The 21,610-nt window shown below is 55.3% G+C and overlaps 1 long non-coding RNA gene across 1 annotated transcript; it reads left to right on the top strand.

Moving 5' to 3' along the window:
- The first annotated feature begins 313 nt into the window (after nt 1-313).
- Nucleotides 314-11,868, top strand: LOC123931065. The gene is made up of 13 exons (XR_006816217.1): nt 314-1,203; nt 1,322-1,426; nt 2,682-2,785; nt 2,968-3,138; nt 3,236-3,337; nt 5,043-5,260; nt 5,580-5,653; nt 5,928-6,485; nt 6,952-7,379; nt 7,524-7,617; nt 7,712-7,905; nt 8,049-8,146; nt 8,588-11,868. It is a non-coding gene; the product is annotated as an uncharacterized LOC123931065 (long non-coding RNA).
- The last annotated feature ends 9,742 nt before the right edge of the window (nt 11,869-21,610 follow it).

Here is a 21,610-nt window from a genome sequence, read left to right as displayed (position 1 = left end):
GAGGAATGAGGCCCAGCTCCTCCGCTTTAAGGAACAGATGGCCTGCAGTCCCGTCTCCAGAGCAGATAGCCCACGCGCCAGCACTGTCCTCTTCCCCGGGAAGCATCCGGGGGCCTCCCGGAGGCAAGAGTGGACGCTGACCTGCCTCCCCCTCCCAACATTGTCCCTGAGCGCTGGCCACGAGGCTGTGGTTCTCGTAGCCCACTGCTGCTCTCCCTCCCACCCTGGGCTCCTTCCCTGAAACAGCCTCCAGCTCCGAGCTGTTGGGAGCTGGTCTCTCTCCTTCTCTTTGCAAAAGGTGATCCCTGGCTTCAAGTGGGATTTGAACATTTTTCCACCACCTTCAAAGTGGGGGGCCTGAGGATCCATGGGAGGGGGCTGGGGGGCCGACGTGGGGTAAGTCAGGCAGCAAGGCGTTCCTCCACACCATCGGAGGCGTTCTAGGTCAAAGGGAAGCGGGCCACGAGTTGAGACCAGGAGAGATTCCCAGTAAGACGCTGAGTGGAAGAGCAAGTTCACGCCCAGGAGTGGACATACCCGCCACGTGCCTAACTCCAGCCGGGGGCTCCCAGTGCCATGGGCCCTGCCCTCGGGAGCTCACCGTCTAGGTCTAGGTCAGAACAGTATGTCTGTCTTTGTTTTCCATAGAGCTGGAATGGAGTATACGTTAATACTCTTTTAGAGAAAGAGAGACTGGGAGTTCACCCCAGATGCCCCAAACAAATGATTTCTGCGATGAAGATGTGATGTGCCTGGGACGACTTCCTGCGGCTAGAAGGTCGTACTGGTGACATGGCCGTGGCGGCAGGACCAGGACTGAGGCCAGAGCTCGGCCACCTGGACTCCAGATCCCGCACCCCACCCCGCCCCGTCGCCCCACTTCTCCCGTCTCGTTGTCACCCCACTTCTCCTGTCTCGTTCGCAAGCCGACCCCAGAGCAGGAGCCTAGAGGCCATGTTGTGACAGGAAAATGAAAACAGAGGGTTACGGTTGAGACTCCCTTGAAGACAAGCGCTCCCTGAACAGTCGGGGTCCACACGCACACACAGGCTTGGTGCCGGGGTCCTGAGGGTTCATTGAGGGGTGTGTGTGGCCTCCAGTTGGAGACACCTGCTGAGTTTCATTTTTCCTTTGTCCAAGGCCCTGCCTTTCTGAGACAGAAGACAAAGGGGCCCAAAACCCCTTACGTGCAGGCCTTGAGAGGTGAGGTCCCTACTCAGTCACTGACGGGAGCCTCTCCCGGTGCCTCAGCTCCCGATCACCTCGTGTGCTTGCCGCAGCTCTCAGCCGGGTTCTGAGCTGCTGCTGTTCCATTTTACAGATGCCGCCCGGTCACCGTGGGCCCGGGGCGGAGCCGTTGGTGTGTGGGGGAAGCCCGCCCTGACCCGTCAGTTGCCCAGACTCTGTCCTGGAGGAAAGCCCGAAGGTGAGCTGTCATTTATTCGTTATTTCTGCGCACCAGAGACTGGTCCCATGTGTGGCAGCCGGTTTCTCCCAGCCTGGACTTTGCCGAGTCCACCTGAAGTCGTAAATGGGCAGTCGTCCCCATCGCGCCTGGCGCCGTTTGTACACAGCTGCACGTTTACCTCCAGGGAGGACGTGCTTTCCTGAATGTCTTTGACCTTTGGCTAGGTGCGGCATTTCCAGAGCGGGGACTTGCCCTGGGCTCTTACTTAAGGTGGACGTTCCTTAGCTTGACCCCAGGTGTGGAGTCAGACTCCCAGGGGCTGGGGTCTTGGACTCTGCATTACGCTAGCTTCTGGGTAACCCCAGTCACCCTGATATTTGAAAATCACCTTGGGGAGTAGAGGCTTGGCTTTCGGGCATGTAACCTGCTTCTTTGGACCAGAGCAACCCCCACAATAATCGCTTAGGTCCAGATCCCAGGCCTGCCTGTGCGCAAGGACCCTCCCTCCTACACAGCGGGGGAAACGGAGGCTTAGAGAGGTCACACCACCAGGAGCTCGTGGGTTCTCGCTAAGTCTCGAGCCCTATTTCTTTTGTGTGTTTGTTCATTTTTCACATTTTCCCCATTCTCACACCACAGTTATATCTCTAAAAGCCCACAATTAATTCCCTGCTGCTTTTGGTTTTGTGTGTTTTGCTTATCTGTCTATTGTGGGAGTTCTCAAGCACACCCAAAATCATTTGACTGGTGTAGCGGTTCCCTGTGTCCCTGTCGTCCAGCTTCCCCAGCCATGGTTCATCTGTTGCTCCCATGCCACCCCGGCAGACGGACGTTTTTCTAATGGACTATTTTAAAGCAAAGAAATTCGAGGTTTTATACACATATAAGTAATAATATATGTATATATTAGTGCTATTTTGCCTGATTATGGGGTGATATATACTTCTTGTACAGAGATTATTTTTTGCTAAAAGACAATGTAGAAGTCACAAATAATCTCACTTCTCAGTGATCACCAACATCAGCATTCTAAAACACATCCGTCTAAACACATGTTTATTTGTATTGTATTTTCATTGTATTGTATTTATTTATTTTTATAAAATAAAATAATTTTATAAAATATTTTTTATAAATTTATATAAATTTATAAATCTTATAAAATTTCATAAAATAAATTTTATAAAATAAAAATAGAAATATATTTATTTTTATTGTATTGTATTTATTTGTATTTGTATTCACATGTGTTTATGCACACCTGTTTTCTCAGAAGTGGTATCCTCCACAGAAATAAGGCTGTTCTCCACACTTTGCGATCTCCTTTTTCCGTATAACAACGTATCGCAGACGTCTTTCCATGTCACGGACTCCGCCGTAAGTCCCGTTTTTCAAGGGCAGCCCAGAATCCTGTTGTTTGGATGCGCTGCTGTATCTTCTACTAATCCCCTGTAGCTGGGCATTCAGGTTGTTTCTGGGCTCTGCTGATAGAGTTTCGAAAGGCAGTTCTGCTTCACCTGGACCTTGCACCAGGCTGAAACCCGATCTACCTCCTCTAGATCCCCTGGGTGCTTCTGAGAAGCAGAAGCAGGGCCAACGTGAAGGAACTGGGTTTCTTCCCAGTGTCATCGCAGTGGAGGCTTTCTCGCCCGGTTTGACGGCTCAAGACGCAGGACGGACTCAAGTCCAGGTGAAAAACACATTCCAAAGGCAGATAACATATTGTCTGGGTGAGAGGTGTAACTCTAAAATATGGGAGGATTCTTTTTAAGCAAACACACCAGAGCTCACCCAGTCCAATAATCCAATAACGCTCCCTCCTTTAAGGTGCTCACCCCAGAAGGCAGTGCTCCTGTTGTGATAAAACTGTGATTGCTTGAAAATACATCCATGAACTCCTCTTTCACACCGTTGTCTCCAACGGTCTGTGTAAGTAATTTTTGGAGACGCTGTAGGCGGGAAAGTCTTTGTGCTTTGAGGTGGATTGATATCTGGAAACAGCCTCTGCTTATGAAACAAAACGAAAACAGCAGAGTCCACTATGTCTGGTTTGAGAAGAAACAGTTTTATTAAATTACAACAGGGACTCAGATCTTTGGAAGGGTCAGAGAATGCCATTTTTGTATCTTTTTTTTTTTTTTAATGAGTTGCCTATTCACGTTTTTGCCCATTTTTCTATCAGGTTTTGCATCTTTGTTTCTGTTTATTTTTATTTATTATTTATTTAATTTAAAGATTTAGTTTTAGGGAGATGGGGGGGGCATGAGCAGGGAGAGGGGCCGAGGGAGAGAAGGTGCCAGGTTGACGTGGGTTTTGGGGGGACACCATTCAGCCCAGTTCAGTGAGGGAAAGGCGGCACTGTGGGCCCCCACAACCTGTGTGCTGAGAGCGTGGGGACCGTCGAGGGCATTCTGCTGCCGCTGCAGTCATCCGCGCCCGGCGACGAGTAGTCGCTGTATTGGGTCACTTGTGTTTCATTCATTCATTGTCAGTTTTGAAAGTCTCTGACAGCCTGTCACTTTAAAATGCCCTGAAAAAAGGAAAAAAAAAAATCTGGCCAACCAAGTGTGACCTAACGGATGGCCTGCCCCACAGCCAGCAGAAGACAGGCTTGTTCAGTACGAATATTTGGGTTTCCCCTCGGAGGCCTGGTCTGTTTTGTTTTTTCTTTCAGGGTAAGGGGTGAATTTCTACAAATTCCTCTGTGCCCCCAAAAGCACCCATTTCATACCAGAGGGGGAGGAAGATGGTTCTTCCCTGCCAAGAGATGGGAGTAGGGGGCTCTCTAACAGTTCTCCCTGTAAGACCTCCCAGGGTAGGCAGAATTCCAAGGATGCCTCCCCTCCCTCCCCCCTGCCAGGATTTCCAGCCCCTGATTATCCAAACACTAATCTAATCTGGGTGGGCCTGGCCCAATCAGGTGAGCCTTAGAAGTAGAGTGTTTTCTCTGGCTGGTGGCAGATGGGGGTGTCGGGGATGTCAGAAGGGTCAGGAGGATGGGAGATGTCATTGCTGCATGTAAAACAGACAGGGCCGTAAGGGAAGGAAGCAGAGGGTGGCCCTAACCTCCAGCCAGCAAAGGACACAGGGACCTCAGACCTTTGGCCTCAAGGAAGAGGATTCTGCCACACCTCCTGGTGCTTGTAAGCAGATTCTCCTCCTGGCAAGAACCCAGCCACTGACACCTTGATTTCTGCCCCTGAGACCCTGAGCAGAGATCCTAGGTGGCGTCTGTTCTGATTTCTCGCATGGGCAGCTGCCAGCTGTTATATGGGTGCTGTTCCAGCCTTGAGTTGGGGTAATGGGTTCTGCAGCCACACAAATTAACATACCTCTGCTCCTGGGGAAGGTCTGAGGATGGGGACTCTGAGAATGATGAGGGGCTGAAGGTGTGCGGTCAGGCGATGCCATGCTCCCCTCCCCTGGCCCCTGTGTGCATTCAGCCTCCCGCCCAGGAGAACTTCGGGCCCCTGCAAAGACACAGAGGCACGAAATGAACTCGGCTCGCGGCGTCCTCGGTGGCTTCAGAGGTTGATGGGAATCAGACACACGTCCTCTCTTCTTGTGCTCGAGCTGTTACTGAAGACGAGGGAGCCCAGTGGGTCTAACCCCATTTTATCCTGCTGTTTTATAGGTTTTGGGGACCCGCAGCACTCTTGCTAGAGTCCTTTAACATAACGAATTCCGTCTTCGGGGTAACGACCCAGAAAATTGCATTCTGCCCCCCACCCCCGAAAGAAGCAAACAGCAAAGGCTTTTGCTCTAGGTGTCCCTGGCTTGAGGGCCAGGAGCTCCTCCCTCATTGACTCGGAGGCGGTGGGCGTGAGCCACTCGGCTCGGAGCAGGTGCTCGGTAAGCACTAGCAGGTGGTGATCGGGTCCTCGGGTGAAATGTTCCTTGTAGCTCACCCCACCCCCATGCCGTAAAGCTGCCTGTCCCCAGGCTGCTCCCCCAAGAGCAGTTTCCTTGCCATAAAGGTGAGGACCGGAGAAGGGACTCTGGCTGCACAGGTGTGTCACCTGGGGACTGGGAGCCCAGCCGGTGCTGGGCCGGGGAGGAGCCCTGAGCACCGAGGGGCCACGTGGACGGCAAGTGCAAGGTTGCAGATGGGCAGTAAGGTCCACGTCGAGCAGGGCCGTTCAGGGTTTGGAAACCATTTCGTCTCTGACAGATTTGGGGATCCAAGAAAACCCTCAGGCGGGAGGAGGAGAGATGAGGCCCTGCATCAATGGCGTCTGGCGGACGGTGGGTGTGAGGAAGGAGAAGGGGGCGTCTGAAACCCCCGACTGAGGCAAGGCTGACCCAAGGCCATGGGAACAGGGGCAGGGGGTGGGGTCTGATCTTGGAAGAAGACGTCTTTGTGCCTCTGAAGGGGGCAGGTGTGGTCCTTTATATCCCCTCCCAGAGACAGCAGGCTGACAGTCTCTGTTAGGGGTTGTGTCCCCCAAAAAAGATGTTTTGGAGTCCTTATCCCTGGTTCCTGTGGATGTGACTTTATCTGGAAGTTGTGTCTTTGCAGGTGTAATTGGGTCGAGTCGAGGTCACGAGGGTGGGTCCTCATCCAAGGACTGGTGCCCTTCCAGAAGAGGAGACAAGGTCAAGGTCATGTGAAGACAGGCGAGGAGCCCCCGGGAGCTGGAAGGACCTCCCGTAGAGCCTCCAGAGGGAGACAGACCCTGCACCGCCTTGACTCTGCGCTCGTGGCTCCAGAGCTGAGAGAGAACAGCTCTCTCCTGTTTTAAGCAGCCCCCGCCCCACAATTCTCCCTGTGTGCGTGCTTAGCCAATACCATGGCTTGCCCACGGGAGCCTTCCCAAACCCATGTTCCCTCTGGTGGACCAGAGAGGTTAAGGGCAGGAGCTGCGGAGGTCCGAGGAGCAGATTCTCGTCTTGCCTCTCACCCCCAGCTTGCAGTACGTCTCCTCTCCCGCGTCCCTCCTCCCTTTGCAAAACGGAGGTAGAAGTGTCTGCTTCAAAAGGTGGCCGGAGAATGAGATGAAATACTGCTCAGCAGGGCGTCAAGAAATGGGGGCTGGTGGCCCCTCTAGGAGCATCTTCCTCGTGTGTCCTGATGAAGGTAGGGGTCCCGCAACAGGCTCGGGGCTGTAAACAGTGGAAACGGCCAGGGGGAGAAGCCTGCCACGTCACCTGGACTCTGAATGAGCTCTTGATGCCGAATGAGTCCCCCTGACCTTAGTGTGCATGGGGTGTGTGTGTGTGTGTGTGTGTGTGTGTACAGCACGGACAACCCCCAGGTTGGCCCAAGCCACTTCCATGTCACGGAGCAAAACAACAGGATGTTATCACACCTGCCGTCGTTTATCCAGCGGGTTTGGTGCACAGGGCCCGGAGTCTCAAGTCACTTTTAAAGGACAGGCAGCAAGTTACAGAGCTAGGCCCCAAGGCCGGGAGCTCTCTGTGCCTCCTGCCAAGTGCGGCCGAGCTAAAGGTTTTGGCACCCAAAGCAGGAAAGGCAGAAATGCCAGGGGACAAAGCACTTTCATGCCTCATTTAACCCTGTGACATGCCTTTGAAATCAATAGATCCTTATCCTCACCTGGCCGAGGAGGCCGTCAGGCCTTGAGGAAACAGAGCCGATGCTGACAGCGGGACCTGAACAAAGGCTTCCTGGTCCCCAGTCCTGCTCCTCCTGCCCCCTCCAGGATGGTACAGCGGGAGGCCGATAACAAGGAAGGTCCTCATGGAGTGTCCCTTCCACTTGGCTCAGGTGAGCTCGCAGCCCTTGTGGGGACCTGCCAGAGGCTGGGTACTTCGTATGGTTTCTCCTGGTTCTGCTTTCGCAGGTGAAGAGGCTGTGTTCCCTCTGCACGCAGCCAGCGCACGGACCCCCGTCCTGACCACTCGTGGCCCTAATCATGCCAGAGGTTTCCTGACCGAGTGGAAGCCTCGCCTTCGCGTGTGGACCACCGCAGTCCGGATCCGCACGTGTGTCTGCGGGTCCGTGCGTCATGTGTGTTTGACGTCGGCTTCCGGTCTTGTTTGAAGAGTTGTTTCCACAGCTGGCGTTTCTTTAAACCACTGGTCCACACGTCATGCGTGTGAGTCTCCTCACACGTGGGCTCCTCGGCGCTGAGACTTTCTCTCTTCCGTGCAGGGACAGCACGCCACACAGACATCTGCACGGAACCGCCGGAGCCCAGCCTGGTTACGAAGCGCGGGAAGGCCGTGCCAGCACCTCCCAAGGGCAGGTCAGTCCCGTCGACACACGTCTGTTAGAGCCTGAACTAAATTCTAAGCTCCCTGAGAACGGGAACTGGGTCTGATACCTGTTTGTCACTTTAGGTTTCCAGCTCTAGATGGACGCCCTGAACAGACACTTGCTAAACGTTTGCTGGTGGTCGTTCCGACGTCCCAAATAAGCTTTTGCACTGCTTCGTCCGAAGGTCTCCCTTCTCTTCTGTAGAGATGGTGGCACCGTGCCAATTTCTCCAATCAGCGCAGCATCTTGTCTATCAGAGATGGTCTGTTTTGTGCAAGTATGTTTCTACCCTCATGCTTGCGGAGCGGAATTTTCCCCAAAATATTAATATTTCCTTATAACGTAGTGTGAGTCCCAGGGTGGGAAGGACTTGATTTGGAAGAGAATTTGGGGGTCATGTGAGGTTAACTTCTTAATTAGCAGATGAGAAAAAAGGCAGAGGAGCCACTGGGGATCGCCCAGCCGACCCACGACCCAGCCTACCTTCCGGAGCTGATCGCCACCGTGGAGAACAGTTGGTAGGATTCGCACATCTTCGTATTCCTGGTCACCTGTGTTTGACTACGTTTTTCTGTATCAAGAGTGTGATAACGTTTAGTGGTGATATGTTCTATTCTCTCCTCATGCATGCTTCTGACGTTAGCATGTGGCGTTACCCATGTGACCCGCTAACTAGCAGCTCGAAAAGCCAAAAGGTCCCAAGATAGGAAGGCTCCAGAGTTGGTTCATGCTGTGGCTCACAGACAGCACTGGGGACTCAGCCTCCTCTGTCCTTATAATATGCCATTCTCGCGGTGTCAGCCTTGACCTCGTGCTGGTTCTCCTCCTGCTCACAAGTGACTGCAGCCGTTCTGGGCATCACATCCAGCTTCCAACAGAAGGAGAAAGATGATCTTTCTTTGCGCATCAATTTTAAGGAAAAGAAATGTTTCACTGAAGCCCCTGTTCTCCTTGGCTAGGTTGTGTCCCATATCCCTGCTGAAAGTAACCACAAACAAGGGAACCAGAGCCATCGTGACGGCCCCTGAACCGTCAGGATATGCCTTCTGCCTGTGCTACAGTCCACGGAAATGCAGTGTTTGGAAGTCGGAACGCGATTCGGGTTCTGTTTGTGGAGGAGGCCAGCGAGGCTCAGGAGGTCAGCGGTCGCAGGCCGTCGTGCGGGGTTTCTAACTGCCATCTGTCCTACCCAGCTGTGTCTCTGCAAGGCCGTGCCGCCATGCCGCCTGAGGTGTGAGCAGGATGGGCTCCTCTCACGACAGGCTGTCGTCGGGCCTTACCCTCATCGTGGGGACCATCCTGCTCCGATAGAGCCAGCCGCCGGTCACGTCTGTGCTCCGTAATCAGGCATTTCACAGCGGGGCACCTACGGCCAGCCCAGACGACCACCTGGGCCCCTTCCAGCAAGGTCTAGGCCATGCCCGCCCGGTTCGTCTCCTTGCCAGCGGGGATGGACTTTGCGACCTCTCACGGGCACTTTCTGCCTTCCTATCCCCCCCCTATGGCTGGCTCTCCCAGAGCGAGGGAAGGGGCTTGTTGGCTCTGTGTCCCCGGGAGCCCCTCTGGGAGGTTTGAGGGGCTGTCTGTGGTGAGAAGGGAGCCCCCCTCGAGATCATCTCACTGTCACTGGCCCATTGCCACCCATAACCAAGGGGCCGACGCCTCCACGACAGCCTTCTCCTCCTCCTCCCTCCCTGGGCATGCGCGGGGCACGGTCTGTGCCCCGCCTCGGCCCTGCGGTGACCGTACCGGCACCGCCCCCACTGTGTCTGGGTTCATTCACCACTGGCTGTGTCGGAAACGAGAGCGGGCTGGGAGAGCCCGGTGGGGCACCGGGGTTCGCAGCTACATGGCCCTGGGCACACCACTCAGTCCCCTGCACCTCCCTCTTCCTGTCTGCATAACGGGCTGCTGTGTGGCTCAGGGACGGTGAGTACAGCAGCCTGTAGGTGTCTGGCGCCTGTGAGCAGTGGCCGTTTCTCCCGGGGACTGCGGTGTGGCCGCAGCGGGTTCGCATGGAGCCCGCCGATCTCCTAGGGGTCGCCTGGCATCTTGGCATGCTCTGAAAGGAGAGATGAAATTTTCTTCCGGGGGCTGGCTTCCAGGCTTGTGGACTTGCTCGCTCTGAGTGAGGAAACCGAGAAAGCAGCCCCAAATGTTTGTTCTGGGGGGTAGTGCCTTGGGTCCCTGTGATTGTTCTACAAATAACGCACAAAACTCCATAGCTTAAGACAACACAGATACCTGTTGCTGTGTTCTAGAGGTCTGGCATCTGACATGGGTCTTACAAGCTTAGAAATTGGCTCCCAATAACCAGAAATGTTCGGGGGCAGGGGTGGATCCCACCGGGCAAAGACCTGGTCCTGCGAGCACAGGGCCACCACAGGGACAACACAGTTCTGGTCCTTCTCCCCGTCAAGGCTGCGGTAGCAGGCGGAGACAAGCATCCTTCCCCTGACCCTGACCACTGTGCTGGCCCAGGGAGGCGGGGTGGCGGTGAATGTGTTTAGACAGTTGATGGAGAGTCTTATCAAGGGCCTTCAAGGAGCACTTGACCTCCCTGAACTGACCCACCACGTTTTGCACGAAAAGCCTGTGCACATTTTTTTTTTTTTTAAAGCAGATGGTATATGGCTTCCGCGGTGTCTCCGAAGGTGTCTCCTAAGGAGTCTGAGACCCGAGGGGCATTTCAGAGAGCTGGGAGAGCATCGTTCTGAGCTCAGGCTGCGTTCTGGCTGTAGCGGCGTCCGTGACCTCTTGGGGCCTCAGCTTCCATCTCCGGACAATGGGACCATCCTGCCCCCCTCGGATTGTTGCCATGGACACACATCCTGGCGCCTCGAGGAGCTCCACGGGTGGTGGTGAGGCCCAGGACCAGTGACACTGGGATTTGCTGACTCCATCCTTCTCTGTAGGGCTACACTGACTGCCCTGGGTTCCCGGCCACCAGTTTCCCCAGCAGCCTTTTTGTTTGTTTGGAACAGTTTCTTGGGGTCTCCTAGAGAAAGGATTCTCAGCTGAGTTCCAGCAAATGAGCACGGTCCCACACCCCCCTGCTTGGAGGGCTCCCAGCTGCTCCCTTGGCTGCCCGGCTGAGAAGAAGTGACGTCAGGAATGTTTCTCTTTTGGGGAAGCTGGAGACTCCTTTCAGCCATCGAGAAGACACCATGAAAAGGGGTGCAGGGGGGCTGGCCAAAGCTTCCTTGCATGGGGCTATGGGAACATCTATTTCCTACATCCACCTCCAGGAGGGCCTGGTGGCCTGGGTGCTGGGGTGGGTCTTGGTTTTCTCAGCCTGATCGTGTTCATTTTATCCCATAGAACACGTTAGTGGCTCAGGACCAAAGGAGCTGGGGAGGGGGGCTCCAGCCCTAGCTCCCAGCCTTTCGGTAGCTGCATGAGGGGCTCTCTCCGGGCTCTACATCAAGGCCTCCCTTCCTGGCCGGTGGGGAGGTAGCACTGTCCTTAGATGCCCTGTGGCATGAAGACGCAGGGACCACAGCGAATCTCCTGTCTGCACAGAACAGTTAGGAGCCTCCGCTCTGGACTCACGCTAACCAGAGCATGAAACTGGGCTCCAGCCTGGTGGGAAAATTGCTCAGTCTGTCTGAGTCTGTTTTCCAGTCTGCAGAATGGCAACAGGAAAGATTTCCTGCTGCCACATGTGATTGTGAGCCCCGAATGGGTCCCCGTTGTAGGGCGTTCAGGAGAGGTGAGCGCGGACCCGTGGACGGTGGCAGGGAGCAGGAACCCCTGGGACTTTAGTCACCTGACTATGAAATCAGAAAATCGGAAAGTGCAGAAAATGTCAAGGAAGAGAGCCCATAGCGCCAACAGCCCCGCCTGGAGACGCGTGCCGTGAGCTTGTGCTCCGTGTCCCTCGGGCCTGTTTGTGGGCTTGCGCGGTTCACGGGCTGGGACCAGTGCTGAATGAGAACAGCGTACGTCTGCATGTGCGTGCTAGTTTTTCTGAGGACTGGGTATGATGTTGCTTAACCCACTTCTTGTACACTTAAAAATGTATCGAGAACATTTTCTCCAAATCGTTCCGTTTCACCAGATTGCGTATTTCCCCACACTTTGATGTTTCTGAAATAGGGCTGTGTTTTAGAATCATTGTCAAAAGAAACGTGCCAGCTGCTGCTTCTCTCTCTCTCCCCTGAAGGGGCTTACGGGACGGGTGATCCGGTGACAAATGACAGTGTCTCCGACTCACAGAATGGGGCGTTCTGAAGATGCTTCTGGAAGGCCACGCGTATTCTTTGGTGCCTTTGCTATAATGACCTTGACTGACCCCTATTTTTGAATGCTTTAGCTCCTTCTGCTTTCTTGGTATTATCAACAATGCTGAGGGGGAAAAAAACATACAGCAGGAAATGCAATCAGGGGCGTCACTGACCCAGCGGGAGAGGCTGGGTGGAGAGGTCAAGGTCACAGCCAGCCAGTGGTGACCTTCGGGGAGGAAGGTAGGAAATGAGTAGCTCCCCGTGTCCGTTCCTCCTTCATGGCCGGCCAGGGTGCAGAGCGGCCCTGGGCGGGAGCGGTGACGCCCCACCCCGTGGAATCGCGGTGCTGGCTTCAGGATGGGGAGCTCACCACATGGGCTTCCCTTCCCTACGCGGAACAGAAGGCACGGAGAGAGGCCCCTTGTCAGAGCCAGGCACCGCTCGCTCCTAGTCCACGTGCTCCAAGTCAAGGGAGGAGACGCTTTCTCCTTTTCTGGAGTTCCGTCTCATGCCTACGTTTCGGGTAGGATGCTATTTTTAAGTGCCTGGCACTGTGGGTTTGTACACCCCAAGGGAGGAGGGGGACCCGACACAGGGCAGGGCTGAGCAGGCAGCAGTCAGGGGAGCGGGCTGGGGGCTGCATTTGTTCTGCTCTAACAATGAGGCTGCGGGCTGGCAGGCTGGCGGGCTGTCACACCCACGGCCGACATTAGTCACATCCTGCCTTGCCTTCCCCAGCAGCTCTGACACATGAGGCCACATCCCACTTCTGGAAAGGGTCCCACTCCGACTGTAAGGGTGCTTCTGGGCCACACTTCCTGTGTTGGGTCCTGTCCCCAGGACGTGATGCCCAGCTGGGTCACTCTTTCACCCAGGATTTTGGGCTTGACGCTTGCTAGCCATGTTGGGTTCTGGGTGGGGGTTCCGGGGCGGAGACGGGCACGTTTGCAGAACAGAAAGGAAGGATGGATACTGATGGCAGGTCAGACGGGAGCAGCCCAGCGCCCTGGATCTGGGAGGATCGACAAGCAGCCTGGGGCCTGGAGGTCTGCACGCTGCGGGCTTGCCCCATTTTACACACACGAGCAACTGAGAGTCGGGAGGAAGGGACTTGCCAGGGTCAGATGGCTCACTGGAGGCACAGCTGGCCCTGGACCTCAGTCTCCTGATGTGGTGCAGCGGGACAGGTCTCTGATGACCGGGGCCCCCCCCACCCTGCAAAGCTCGAGGTGCTCACAGCCCTAGCACCTATCCCAGGGCTCCTTCCCCTCCCAGATCCTGACCCCTCGAGCCACGCATTGCTTATTTTGGATTGGCAGGCGGCCTGCACCCCAGGAAGAGGGAGGGGGGCTCAGGCAGCACCGGGGTGTGACTCATTTCTGTCTACCCAGCCAAGTGCCAAACAGAGAGGCTGGCAAGCAGGAGCCGGTCAGCAGCCGCCAACCAACAACCGAAAACCTGCTCAGAGTGGCCAGGCCTCAATTTACACACAGGTCACCAAAGAATGGGCTTGGCAGGATGCCAGTCCTTGCCTCTCTGACCACCTGCAAGCCCCCTCATCCGCTTCTGCTCCCGTGACGAGCCCCTCCCCTCCCTGCTCTGGCCACGTGACTGACTTGCTGGTCCTCCCTCCCTTCGCAGAGGCAAGCATGTGGTCCTCCTCGCCTAGAACGCCCTGCGCGGTTTCCTCCCAGCCCCACTAGCTTGGCATGAAAGAATTCAGGCAGTCAGAAACCCACACGTCTGGCTTCACAGCTTCCTGGTGTGGATCTCGGGCAAGTTGCACGACTTCTCTCGGCCTCTGTCTCCTCCTTCGTGACATGAGACCTCCCTTGCAGGGTCGCGGCAGGTTGGGAGCAAGGTGGGCAGACACCAGTGCTTGGCCCAGAGCAGACGCTGGCTACGGCGCTGTTATTCTCTGCCCAAGACCTGGCATCTCCCTGCAGGACCAGCCTGGAGGAGCGTTCCAGGCCCCGGGGTTGCTCTCTCTTGTGCTGACGATCACCTTGATCTGGGCAGTCACTTGGATAGCACTTTCCAGATGCTACCCTGTATTGCACTCGTGGCAAAAGGGAACATTTTGGTTGCTTAAGCCCGAGCCAAGTAAAAAACTGACTGTCATCAATTCTTGCCCTCTACAGGGAGTGGCAGATTCATACTGGGGATGCTGGCCTGGGGACTCTGGTTAGCCAAGAGCAGAGGAAAACCTGTCATTTCAAAGCAGGGGCGAGTGCTTCATGCTGCTAACTGCTGGAGTCCTGCCTTAGCCAAGCATGTTTGTGCTTACGGTCTGTATGTTGCTTGGGACATTTTTGGCTGCAAATGATAGAAATTCCACCCAGATCTCTAAAGGAAAAGTAATGTTTATTGGCTCACTACCTGGAAAAGACCGTCTGCCGGTGAGTCAAGCTTCAGGTATAACTGGATCCAGGGGGCTCTCCTTCTCTCTGCTCTGCTTTCCTCTGTGTTGGCCCCGTTTTGTAGATGGCCTCAACATTTGACTAAGGACGGCAGTAGCTCTAGGCTTCGGGCATACATTTTTGTGTATTCCAAACTTGGATACGTTGTTGTATATTCCAAACTTGGATACGTTGTTGTGTATTCCAAACTTGGATACGTTGTTGTGTATTCCAAACTTGGCCACATCTACACACATCCCATCCCACACGCTTTTCTGAAATGTGACCTTAATGTACTCCTGTCAGGAACTAGGGTTTATAGTCCCTCGTTTTGACCTTGAATGCCCTTTGAACTGCCTCAATCCACAAAGAGTGGTGGCAGTTACATGTGATTCCCGAGGCTAGGCCTTAAAAGGCAAGCAGCTTCTACGTGGCTCACTTTCTCTGGGGACTCTAGCCCTTGGAAACCAGCAACCAGGCCATCAGGAAGCCCAGGCTGGCTTCATGAAGAGACCCCCATGGAGAGGACCTGAGGCCCCTGCTGACGGCCACCTCTGCCCACATGAAAGGCTGGGCTTTCAGGGAATTCCAGACTCAGGCTTTCAAGACTTGCTGTCGAGGCCCCAGACATCGTGGAGCAGCGAGGTCATCCCCACTGTGCTTTGTCCTGACCCACAGAACCCATACGCATGGGAGACGGTGGTCTTTTGTCATGAGCGTTGGGGTCATTTGTTATGTAGCTGTAGTTGACTGCGGTAGACCTCACGATCACCACAGCTCCAGCTCTCAAGCGAGGGGCTCGATCCCCCTCTGCCACATCCAGTGTTAGTCCCCAGAACAGATGCCGGTTGATTCAGCGTGGGCCCGAGTCTCCTCTAAAGCAGCTGCCGTGGCCAGAGGGGTGCAGAGCCCTGGCCCTCCGGCGGGGTCGTGAGCCACGCTCTGGCCCAGTGAAGAGAGGGTGCGGAGACAGCCACACTGACGTGGCCAGCAGTCAGGTAGGAAAAGTGGGGTGCGGCTGTTTGAGGAAAGGGTGCCATCCTGGGGTGTAGAGGCAGCCCCCCATCTTCCTTATGAATTGCTCTGCCCACCAAGAGAACGTTGTATTTATTAAGGTGCATGTGATAGGGAGCTGGGCAAAGGAACCCAGCAAAATGAGAGTCATACTGCCTTTCCAGCCATGCTTGGGTGGGATCTGGAGAGAGCAGGAGAACGTCACGATGGGCAAACTGATGCTTCGGTTACCCGTGTTCGTGTGAGGAACCGACTTTTTCCCCAGGGCCTGCTGTGTGCTCAGCATGGGGTGTTTTATATATGTTCTCATTCGGTGAGCCCCCAGCTCTTGGAGGGCAGGGACTGAGCCTCCCGGGCAGCATCTGGCGCACAATGATGTGTATTAATTAGGATTACATCTTGGCTACTAGAACAGAGGTTGAAATAACAGTGGCTTAACCCAGGAAGAGGTTTCTTTCTTTCTCTCACAATTGCCCAAGGCTAAACAATTCAGGCTAACATGACAACTCTCGCTGCTCTGTTGTATTTTGTCTCGCTGTGCTGCCAACCCCAATATGCCGTATCCACCCCGAGATCTAAGACGGCTGCTCCAGCGCCTGCCAGCACATCTGCGTTCCAGCCAGGGCAGAGGGAAGCCAGAGGAGGGAAAAGGGCGCCCCCTCCCCTTTCAAGGCCCAGGAGTTTTACTCATTTCTTCTGCTTATATCCCATTGGCCAGAACTCAGTCACATGGCCAGCTAGCTGCAAAGGAGTCTGGGAAATGTAGTTCATAGCCAGTGACCATGTGCCCACGGAAACCCAAGGTTTGTAATGCTAAAGGAAAAGGGGGAGAGTGGCCATTGAGTGACAGCCAGGACACTCCGCCTAACACTGTCAAAGCGGTAGAGTTGGTAGTATTCCCTGCGGGAGTTGCGGTGTGTGTCCCCAGAGCTCAGGCCCCAGAGCCAAACGTCCAGTGGCTCTATCCTGTAAGAGTGGCGTCACCCGGCCTCGATTCCCATCTCTGTACCCATCACAGAGGGGTGGCGATAGCACCCCATGCCGTCAATTCGAAGATTCGCGCGTTAACGTGTCTGAAACGTGTTGGCCAGGGAGGACGTGTCTCACTGGAAGTCTCTGATTCGAGATGATACAGGCAGCCGCGCGTCTGACAACGGCCGGCGTCTGATACTTGGTGAAATGCAGTTGTTTTGAGGGTGAAATATGGAGCGGACACTTGTGTGTGCGAGTAGAATTATCTTCTCGGGAGATGATACGGAACGCAGACGTCGGCATTCATGCTGTTTTCACTTGGCTAGTGCCAGGACTGTAGGGAGGACGCGGTACCTGCCGGCCACTGTTGGTACCAAGCACGCACAGTGGGGAGAAGGAAGGGGCGCGGCCAGCTCGGGCTGACGTCCACCCAGGGCGCAGGGAGCCTGTAAGCCCCCAGCCTTCAGCCAGGCAAGAGCCCAGCAGGTCCTTCCTCCTTCCCACACTCCACTCTGGGTCTTGAGATTAACTGGGCAGTTGGTGGCTGGGTGGAGGGGTGGGGGTCAGTCAACTAACTTTGCTCCAGCAGAAAACCATGCACTGGGCCGGGGTGGTGTGGAGGTATTTGTAAACAACGCATTCATTTCCCGTAGTTCCGGAGGCAGAGTGCAGCCCGGCGGGGCTCTGGTGACCTCTCACTGTATCCTCACGTGATGGGGGGCAGAGCGGGGGCAGCAAGCACCTCCTAATTCTCAGAAGGGCTCAGGTTCCATCCTTACGGCCTCATCTAGCACATCCCAAAGGCCCCACCTCCTCATGGCACACCAGGGTTTTCAACGTAAGAATCTGTGGACATTCGGTCCACAACACTTACCTTTTCGGTTTTTCAGTGTAAGTCCTCAAAGACTTGTCTGTGGCTGCCTTACACACGACCACAAACCGGAGGGCTTCACACCAGAGAAACGTGTCCTCTCAGTCCTGGAGTCTGGAGCCTGAAGTCGTGGTGTGGGCAGGGCCGTGCTCCCTCTGGAGGCAGCAGGGGCTGGGGTCCTTCCTGCCTCTTCCACCTTCGGGGGCCTCCTGGCGTCCCGTGGCTTGTGGCCCTGTCCCTCCACCCTCTGCCTCTGCTGCCACCTGGCCCCTCCTCCGTACGTGTGTCTTGTCCTCCTTTCGCAAGGAGCGAGCCCACATTAGGGCCCGCCCCGATCCCATACGACCTCCTTATAGCCTAACTACACACCTGTTTCCAGTCAACGTCACGTTCCGAGGTTTCGGGCGGATGCGAATGTTGGGGGGCCACCCTCTTCAACTCAGAGTGCCCCTCCTCATGGCCTGCTCCCCGCCTGGCTTTGTGGATTCTGCTCCTCACCTCCTCCCGTTTGCTTTCTTCCTCTCCCCGCACATCTGCCATTTCTGCGCAGCAGCCCCGACACCACCCGTTCCGAACATTCTGTTCCCCGCAGATGGGGGAGACGGTGCCCCAACCCTTCCGCTCGCTGCCGCTGCCGTTAAGACACAATAAGCCAGAGGAGAGACGAGGGGAGCCAAGCCCAGGAGCAGTAATTAGTAGGAAGGAATGTCGCCTGGCGTGAACTCCCTCGGGTTTAGCAAAATTTGTCACTGAACGCTTCCTCGGAAGTCATCTCCTATTTATTTTTATTTTCTTTCCTTCTTTCGGCAAACCTTCCAGGTGAGCACTGAACTTGCCAGAGTGCAAAGAAGTGATGTAAGAAGGGGTTTGAGGGGGGCGTGTCGGCTTTTTCCTTTCCTGGGGTGAAAAGGACGCACGCAAGGAAGTTGGCTGTGCGTGTGGGTGACCGACGGGCTGGTGGCCTCCGCGGGGACAGAAGGAAGCCCCTTGAGGGTCCGTGGGATCTCCGCGTTGAAATCAGCTTCTGGACGCGTGTGGGCCGCTGTGGCGCAGCGACGGGTTCGGAATTGTTTAAAAGGCACCCCGCGCTCGGTTTTGTTCGGATTGTGGAGAAAGTTTTCTGAGGTCAGATTTCATTATTTAGAAGCTGGAAGGGAGCCGAAGAAATCCAAGGGCGCTCAGTGGTCCCCAGACCTATTTTAGCCCTGCCAAACACCTTGAAAACTTTTGTGAATGCTCCCTTTCTTATTCTGAAATGAAGCTCATAGGAAACCTAATCTATCTGGACACCCACTGCAAAAAACAACCCACATGAGGCCCTCACGTACCGTAAAGGAAAGGTCATCTGAAATAAAGCAGTATGGATTTCAAAGACAGGTGTTTGGGGCTGGCCCTACTAGGCGATGCAGTGGTCCGTCGCTTGTATGGGAGGGGGAAGCTTGGTGACACCGGTGTGTCCCACGGAGGCTCAGACACCACGAAGGCATTGCTGCCAGCGATGGGATCGTCCATGGTGACCGACTCTTGGCCAAGTCCAAGTAGAAGCGACGATTTCCCCCTCACTGCGTGGTCATTGTAGTCCTGGACAACCCAGCGCACATCCGAGCTCTGCAAAAAGCAGACAAGCAGGAAATGGAGCTAGTTTCTTGACCCGTAAATTATAAGAGAATCTTTCATGCCCACGACAGTCGGGTTGGAGACTGGAAAGTTGGAGAGGTTGGGGGATTCTCCATTCGGGGAACTGTCCCACTCATAGAACCCCTACAAATTTCTAGAATACTCTTTAGGAGGCGGTAGTGTCCCTGTGGAGGACCAGTGATATGTGGGGTCCCTCCTTTTTTAAGGTAAGCGAAAGGAGGCTGGAGATGGAATGGGGCTCACTGAGGTCACCCCACGGTGTAGCCACAGAACCGAGTTTCGAAGCGGGAACCCTGTCCCCTTACCCCAGGTATCCTTCCCGCAACAGAGGGCCCCTCCTTCCAGCACACAGTCTTTCCTGCTGAGAGGTGGGAGGCTGATCTTAGGCTAGGTAGCCTTGCGAGGTGCGGAGTCACCTGAACCAGCATCCTGGAGGAGGAAAGAGGGGTCCTGCGGCAACCCAGGTACCACTCTATGACAGGGAAGTGCCTGGAACACAAGTTTTGGAGTCCAACGGACCAGGGTCCACGTCCCGACTCTTGCTGTCAACTACCCGTGGCTCCATCTCACTCTGAGCCTCCATTTTCTCACCTGTGGAATGGGGTTGGTCATCTGACCCAGCCGTAGGGGCGTTGAAGGACTTAGTTGGAAACGTGCATGTGAAGGGCTTCCTTAGCCCAGGGCCCCGGGCAACTGGGCCAGTTCCTCAGCGATCACGAGAGGCTTGTGGAAGGCCTCGGTTGGGCCTGCGTGCGTGCGGGTGTGTGTGGGTGCGTGTGTGTGCGCGTGCGTGCGGAAGCCCTCTTCAGTCAATCCCGTACTTTATTTGCTCTATAGTCCGGCAGCTTTCAGGACAGACAGTTGCACAAACATCATTGCTACCTGTTCCCAGAATCTCATCACCCCCAAGAGAAGCCCCGAATCCAGGGCAGTCACTCCCCATGCCTCTGCCCTTCAGCCCCTGGCAAGCGCCGATCGGCTTCCGTCCCTGCAGACTTCATGTGCGCGGAACCCCATCGTGCCTGGTGCTTCACGGCCGACCGCATTCACTTGACAAACATTCCGGGTTCTTGCCCAGGGCGGCCCGAGGCAGGATGTCACTACTTCTTGCGGCTGAGCGGCTCTCCACGGAACAGACCGCACTCTGCCGGGGCATTCATTTCTTGCTGGACACGTGCTTTTGCCCCACAGTTTGGGCTCTTATGAGTAATGCTCCACTTTGGTGGAATTACACCCGGCGAGTCCTGGGTGCTGAACGCGGGTGAGCTGAGTCTCTTCCGCATCTGGGCCTTTGCTTGGGGTGGAAGGACACGGATGGGACAAGCCTGGGTTGGGATCCAGTTCTGTGTACGCCTTGGTGTGCCTTGCTGTCTCTGCATCTCTGTCTCCTCAGAGAGCAAATGTTCAGTTAGGAGGAATCAGATAGGGTTTTGTACCTGACTAGCCCATAGGAGGTGTTAAGCACATGGTCTCATGCGCCCGAGGGCAGCCCCTTTAATGCCTAAGTGCCGCTCTCTGGTGAGGGCAGACTGTCCCCCTTCAACCGGCTTCCATTCGTGGGGTCCAGTGGGTTTCAGGGAGGAGCACTCTGGAGCCGGCTTCCAGCTTCCCAGCTCTGCAGTCAATGACCTCGATCGGTAGCTTGAGATCAACCAAAGGGGGTGTCTTTACACCCTGGAAATCTGCAAACCTTCAAATGAGGGCTCCTCCCAGCCCCTGAGAGCCTGTTGTTAAACATTAACCAGCACATCGCGGGTGCTCGAACTTTCTGTGGGGCTAACCTGAGTGGCAGCAGGCCAGAGAGGTCAGGAGAGGCTCAGGTGAGATGGCCTGTGGGCAAAGCCCAAAGGTGCTGGAGCAGACGTGGTTTTCGGCCCAGTGCCCCCCTCCCCCACGGCCACACAGGGCTAGCCACCCATTGGGGAGGTGGACACCTCTGTCAGAACCTGACCCTATAGCCAATAAGGCCTGGTGTGGGGGCTGCTTTGGGGGAATGCTTTCCTCCCCCCCATAAGTCTTTTTTTTTTTTTTAAGATTTTATTTATTTATTTGACAGAGATCACAAGCAGGCAGAGAGGCAGGCAGAGAGAGGAGGAAGCAGCCTCCCCGCTGAACAGAGAGCCCGATGCAGGGCTCGATCCCAGGACCCTGAGACCATGACCTGAGCCGAAGGCAGAGGCTTTAATCCACTGAGCCACCCAGGCGCCCCCCGCCCCATAAGTCTTGTAACGCCTGAGATACATCTGTTCCTGGGTGTTTCCACGTCCCCATACGTGATGCCTCTGACGACAACCGCCATCATGTTCCATGTGCAGACGAATGTGCCAGGGATGAGCAGAAGGAAAGAGGCGGGGTCCGCAGGGGCACCCTTGTCCCCCGAACCAGCCCTGCAGCTGCCCAGCTCTGGACTGCTCCCATTAAATCGTCACAATTCTTCGTTGTTTAAGCCATTTTGAGCCCAGTGTTCTGCTGCCTGCAGCCTGCTTCATCCTGACTCAGATGCCGACGTAGGCAGAGAGGAATGGAAGGAGACTGGGCTTCCCCGAGAGTCAAGGGCAGCTCGGATGCAGGCGCCGAACCGTGCTCTTGAGCTGGCTGGACAAGGGTTCTTCCAATTCAGGCAGCGGCAGAGAAATGGAGACGGTATTAGAAAAAACACATCAGCCAAAACAGGCTCACAAAGGAGGGAGTCGGAACGGTCCTGCAGCCAGAGGCTACCGTACAGCCGTTCCAAATCCTCCCACGGAGAGAAGCCCGGGCCCAGGGCGTTTCGTGGATGGCGTTCGACCAGCACCTTCATCACCGCCGTGGTCCGAAAAACTCTTCCAGCGAGTACAGAAAAGGAGGAACATTTCCAGACTC

This window comes from Meles meles, chromosome 19, assembly GCF_922984935.1.
Source record: "Meles meles chromosome 19, mMelMel3.1 paternal haplotype, whole genome shotgun sequence".
In the NCBI taxonomy this organism is placed as follows: domain Eukaryota; kingdom Metazoa; phylum Chordata; class Mammalia; order Carnivora; family Mustelidae; genus Meles; species Meles meles.
Note: the sequence above shows the minus strand (reverse complement) of the source record. Positions and strands in the feature narration are given on the sequence as shown.